This window comes from Leptonychotes weddellii, chromosome 3 (assembly GCF_054177405.1).
Source record: "Leptonychotes weddellii isolate Sample4059 chromosome 3, ASM5417740v2, whole genome shotgun sequence".
Lineage (NCBI taxonomy): Eukaryota > Metazoa > Chordata > Mammalia > Carnivora > Phocidae > Leptonychotes > Leptonychotes weddellii.
Genome location: NC_138371.1, coordinates 129,970,835 through 129,977,448, shown reverse-complemented (window position 1 = coordinate 129,977,448; position 6,614 = coordinate 129,970,835). Strand labels below are relative to the sequence as shown.

Sequence of the window (6,614 nt, the reverse complement as noted above, 5' to 3'; positions counted from 1 at the left end):
TATATATACTTCTTGAAAACAAACAGGGTTCTAGAGGGGAGGGGGGTGGGAGGATGGGTTAGCCTGGTGGTGGGTATTAAGGAGGGCACATTCTGCATGGAGCACTGGGTGTTATGCGCAAACAATGAATCATGGAACACTTCATCTAAAATTAATGATGTAATGTATGGGGATTAACATAAGAATAAAAAAAAAAAAGAAAAGAAAACAGGAAAGTGAAAAAAAAAAAAAATAAAAACCTCCCAGAAAACAAGAGTCCAGGGCCAGATGGCTTCCTAGGGGAATTCTAGCAAACATTTAAAGAAGAAATCATACCTATTCTACTGAAGCTGTTACAAAAAATAGAAATGGAAGGAAAATTTCCAAACTCATTCTATGAGGCCAGCATTACCTTGATCCCAAAGCCAGACAAAGACCCCATCAAAAAGAATTACAGACCAATATCCCTGATTAACATGGATGCCAAAATACTCACCAAGATACTAGCCAATAGGATCCAATAGTACATTAAAAGGATTATTCACCACAACCAGGTGGAATTCATTCCTGGGACGCAAGGGTAGTTCAACATTCACAAATCAATCAACATGATAGAGCACATTAGCAAAAAAGAAAAGACAAGAACCGTATGATCCTCTCAATGCAGAAAAAGCACTTGACAAAATACAGCATTGTTTCTTGATTAAAACTCTTCAAAGTATAGGGACACAGGGAACATACCTCAAAATCATAAAAGCCATCTATGAAAAGCCCACAGCGAATATCATTCTCAATGGGAAAAACTGAGAGTTTTCCCCTTAAGGTCAAGAACATGACAGGGATGCCCACTCCCACCAGTTGTTCAACACAGTACTAGAAGTTCTAGCCTCAGCAATCAGACAACAACAACAACAACAACAAAAATAAAAGGTATTCAAATTGGCAAAGAGGACAAACTTTCACTCTTCGCAGATGACATGATACTTTATGTGGAAAACCCAAAAGACTCCACCCCAAAATTGCTAGAACTCATACAGGAATTCAGCAACATGGCAGGATACAAAGTCAATGCACAGAAATCAGTTGCATTTCTATACACTAACAATGTGACTGAAGAAAGAGAAATTAAGGAATTGATCCCATTTAAACTACAGAACACTTATGAAAGAAATTGAGGAAGACACAAAGAGATTGAAAACATTCCATGCTCCTGGATTGGAAGAATAAACATTGTTAAAATGTCTATGCTACTTACAGCAATCTACACATTTAATGCAATGCCTATCAAAATACCATTGACATTTTTCACAGAGCTGGAACAAACAATCCTAAAATTTGTATGGAACCAGAAAAGTCCCCAAATTGCCAGGGGAATGTTGAGAAAGAAAACCAAAGCTGGGGGCATCACAATGCCTGACTTCAAGCTATATAACAAAACTGTGATCATTGACACAGCATGGTACTGGCACAAAAACAGACACATAGGTCAATGGAATAGAATAGAGAACCCAGAAATGGACCCTCAACTCTATGGTCAACTAATCTTTGACAAAGCAGGAAAGAATATCCAATGGAAAAAAGACAGTCTCTTTAATAAATAGTGCTGGAAAAATTGGACAGCCACATGCAGAAGAATGAAACTGGACCATTCTCTTATACTATACACAAAGATAAACTCAAAATGGATGAAAGACCTCAATGTGAGACAGGAATCCATCAAAATCCTAGAGGAGAACACAGGTAGTAACCTCTTTGACCTCGGCCACAGCAACTTCTTGCAGGACACATCTCCAAAGGCAAGGGAAACAAAGTAAAGATGAACTATTGGGACTTTATCAAGATAAAAAGCTTTGCATGGCAAAGGATACCATCAACAAAACTAAAAGGCAACCTATGGAATGGGAGAAGATATTTGCAAATGACATTACAGCCTTTATCTGTAACCAGCCCTTTATGCTGGTATCCAGATCTATAAAGAACTTACCAAACTCAACACCCAAAAAACAAATAATCCAGTCAAGAAATGGGCAGAAGACATGAACAGACAATTCTCCAAAGAAGACATACTAATGGCCAACAGACACATGAAAAAATGCTCCACATAATGTGCCATCAGGGAAATACAAATCAAAACCACAATGGCATACCACCTTACAACAGTCAGAATGGCTAAAATTAACAAGACAGGAAACAACAAATGTTGGCAAGGATGTGGAGAAGGGGAACCCTCTTATACTGTTGGTGGGAATGCAAGCTGGTGCAGCCACTCTGGAAAACAGCATGGAGTTTCCTCGAGACATTAAAAATAGAGCTACCTTATGAACCAGCAATTGCACTACTGGGTATTTACCCCAAAGATACAGATGTAGTGAAAAGAAGGGGCATGCACCCCAATGTTTGTAGCAGCAACATCCACAATAGCCAAACTGTGGAAGAAGCTGAGATGTCCTTCAACAGATGAATAGATAAAGAAGATGTGGTTAATATATACAATAGAATATTACTCAGCCATCAGAAAGGATGAATACTCACCATTTGCATCGACATGGATAGAACTGGAGGATATTATGCTAAGTGAAATAAGTCAGAGAAAGACAATTGTCATATGGTTTCACTCATATGTGGAATATAAGGAATACCGCAAAGGACTATAGGGGAAGGGAGGGAAAACTGAATGGGAAGAAATCAGAGAGGGAAAAAAACCATGAGAGGCTCTTGACCCCGGGAAACAAACTGAGGGTTGTGGAAGGGAGGGGGGTGGGAGATGGGGTAGCCGGGTGATGGGCATTAAAGAGGACAGGTGATCTGATGAGCACTAGGTATTATATGCAAACAATGAATCATGGAACACCACATCAAAAACTAATGATGTAATGTATGGTGATTAACATAATAAGAAAAAAACAAATCATATACTATATGGTGGCTAATTGAATTTAAATTTAAAAAACTAAAAAGATACTGCTTAAAAAAAGATACAATCTTACTGTAATGAGCATTGAGTAATGTATGATTGTAGAATCACTATATTGTATACATGAAATTAATATAACCCTGTATATTAATTTTAGAAGAATTTAAAAAAATAAACAAAGAACCTAAGACTTAATGCAGTCAATTTGTGATTGTCCTTTGAGTGTTTAGAGATTCAGGGAGTAAGTCTTTTTCTAAGAATCAAGCTCAAAACCAAAGGACATAGTCTCATATAGAAAGAGCTGGGCTAGGAAAGATAAGAGTTAAATTTGATGTGGGTAGCAGAGTTTGGTTCCAGATACATGAATTCATGCACTGTCAATAAGAAGATGTAGGGTATATTCTAGTTATTTTGCTGAAATACTGTAAAATGAGTATAAGCTACCTTCTCTCCAGAATTTAAGATCAGTGTATCTTCTAATATTATGTTGTAAACACCCCACTTTCCCAACTCCTATACAAATTATTTTCTGAGGTAGGAATTGAGCAGTTATAACCAGTGGGCCAAATCTAGCCCACTATCTCCTTTTACGAATAAAGTTTTATCAGCATAAATTCACACCCATTACTTTGCTCATTGTCTATGGCAATTTTTTGAGTTGAGTAGTTGTACTAGAGACTTTCTGGCCCACGAATTATATTTATTCTTTGGCCTTTTATTCAAAAAGTGGGTGTGCTCTGAAGAACTCATAATTATGACATATCATTTCATATTTACTTTTCATATGGTTTATACTTCTCCAGCGAAACTGTTGGTCTTTTATAAACAGGTGTCATGTATTATATGACTGGGTATTCCTGAACAATACCAAATAAAGTAGGCTTTAAACAGTAAATATGCAAGTTCAAGGAGTTTAGAAGTTACATATTTCTTATTCACTGTTGTACACTCCATCCCTTGTACTGTGTCATGTACATGGTAGGTGTGCAACAAAAATGTAAGTCAATGAATGGATAGTGGTTGTTGATTACAGGCTTGGAAGATGTCTGAAATATCTTGATTTTAAGGACAATACCCAAAAAACACAAACTGCATCAAATCCAGTCCTATATGTAAACTGTACTTTAATATTTGACACAATCACCTAATCAGCTTCAAACTAGGAGTCAAGGAATGTGTCATTCAACCAGTAAGTCATGATCTATTGTATTTGATGATAACTGGATGCACATAAATGGGCATTCAGATATAGTATATTTCCTCTAAACAGTAAAAATTCTTCAGTATATTTTTCTCCCAACATAATGCTTATTCTTTCAGACAACAACTTTAAGCCTTAGCACCAACTTAAGACTAATTTAATCTCCAAAAATACACAAAGCCCTCCAGGAGAGGACTTATTTGTTAGAAAAGTATTGCAGACTTTATTACCTTGCTTTAGCTCATGCCATTCTTTTTCTCATGCTGATTTACAGGATTTGAAAAGAAAGCTAAAAGAACATATTCTGAAGGCTGGAAATGTGGAACCTGCTGATTTTATAGAAGAAAAATAAAAACATTTAGATATCTGTCTGTTTACATGTTTAAGGGAGTGCATGTCAAAATAAAAGTCAGTCTGGCTCTCAGAACTATGTCTCTGTTTCTTTGGCTTCCTAATATTACTTAGAAAAAAAAATACTTCTTTTCTGGAAGTTATAGGCCAAGATGGATTCTCTGATGTTATTGTTTGGTATTGGTCTACAACTAGACAGCACCATGATGGTGCAATGTGGTGTTAGCAGCCCTTTAGCAAAAGTTCTAATATCTGTACTCCTCCTTCCCTGCCCACATGCATTGGCCCACTTCAGCTTATCACCTAGCAGCTGTTAGAGCATCCTGCTGTCATCCATCCTCCACATGTATCCAGCCCAGTGGAGCTACATTAAAGTGAGCAGAGCTTCACTGCAGAAAGATTGGCTGCTTGCCAGAACTTTGTTATTAGTGATCCTTCCTCACTGCTCATGTTTCATAGGCTCTTGGGTGACACTGAATCAAGTTTTCAAGAAACTCAATGGAGAGCTGTGTGGCAAGCCCACGTTTCACTGCCTCCACTCTTTAGACCTCAAGCTTGACTGGTGACAAGAATGTGCCCTGCACAAAGCAATGTATAGAGATATACTGATATTTCAAATTCTGCACACTAAAATGACTTGGCAAGAGTAATAATGATGAATGCACCTGCTTAGCAGAAGAAAAAGATCTCATCAAAATCCTGAATGACATTATGTTAAGCCACTATAACACTGAGATTTACTGTCTAAGAAAAACTAGAAGTATTAGGACCGCCCTCTCCATGTCAAACAAACTATTTTTCCAATCCTTTATTTTAATTTCCAAGAAATCTGCATCTCAGTAGAGCTTAACCTTATATAAGAGTTTAAACTTTTCAACAAAATTAGAAAAAAGCTTGGCAGAATACAGAATTAAACAGAAATATATTCTGAATTCATTTCCCATTTTTCATACAAATGAAAATGAGGATCAAATAAGCAGAAATAGAAGCTTTGAAGTATGTTATTTCCCTAAATTTTGAACCTGTAGGGAATAAAGATGCATAAATGGAGACTATAATCTCGTCTCGTAATCTAGTTTGCCATGTAGTCACCTTAAAGTTTGAGTTGTGACAGCATTTGAATAATGTTAAATATGAAAAATACGTTGGCATTATCTACTCTAACTTTCATATATTTTAAATGAGAAAAAAAGGGTAAGCAATGTATTGAATGTCGCATTTAGTAGCAGACTTGGGCTATAACTCTTTCATTTTATCTTATCAATGAGGGGACATGTTCTTTTGTTTGAGACAGAAAATCCTCATTTTCACCTTCCATCATCCAACTCTCCTCCTCAAAAGAGAAAACCTTTCTGTTTTTTACCACAATGCCACATTCACTCTGCCCTAAGGAGCTTTACTTTACATAAACTAGAGGGGGGAGCCTGTGAATTTTACTTTTCTACAATTAGATAACTCAACAAATCCTACATAAGACTTGACTGAGCCCCAGAAGAATCCACCTGCCTTCATGATGTCCTTTAAGAGTAACATACAAGTGCTGTGAAAGGCACACGGTGTAAGAAAATAAAAAGAAGTTTATATATATTTACATACTTATAAAACCTGCATTGCATGTATGTATATATTGCTATGTAGATATAGGTATAGCAATATAGATATAGACAGAGCAAACACCAGTATCATTTTTCATGGAGAATTAGAAGTTTTGCCAATAAAGGCAAGAACACTTAAAGGACTCTGATATCAAAAATATATTACATTTTTGGGAGGAATTATTTGACATATTTAGATTAGAGAAGAAAATCAAAGTTACAGATATTTGAAGTGATGGAACTTTACCTTAAAATTACATGTAAATAAACTGATAAATTATTATGGAATATAAAATAGGCATGCACACACATGCATATATATATGTACATATATATTCAAACACCTAGAAAACATAAAGAAAATAGGCCATTTACAATAGTAAAAGAGTAAGATGAACTTTCTTTGGCAAATCTTAACAGGAAAAGAAGATAAAAGTTAAAATGAAATGGGAGACTTAAAAGAGTAGTTGAATAGAAAGGCATTCATTTTCCTTGAATCTGTATTATAAAGATACAAGTTTTCCATAAATGAATCATAAATTTAATGCATTAAAAAAGTATGCCAAAATTATCT

At 35.8% G+C, this 6,614-nt stretch overlaps 1 long non-coding RNA gene across 1 annotated transcript in view; it reads left to right on the top strand.

Moving 5' to 3' along the window:
* Positions 1-5,902, top strand: part of LOC102733569 (uncharacterized) — an 89,515-nt gene extending 83,613 nt beyond the window's left edge. The window contains exon 3 of the long non-coding RNA XR_014143803.1: positions 4,369-5,902. This is a non-coding gene — a long non-coding RNA (uncharacterized LOC102733569). The remainder of the gene's footprint in view (positions 1-4,368) is intronic.
* Positions 5,903-6,614: the final 712 nt, after the last annotated feature.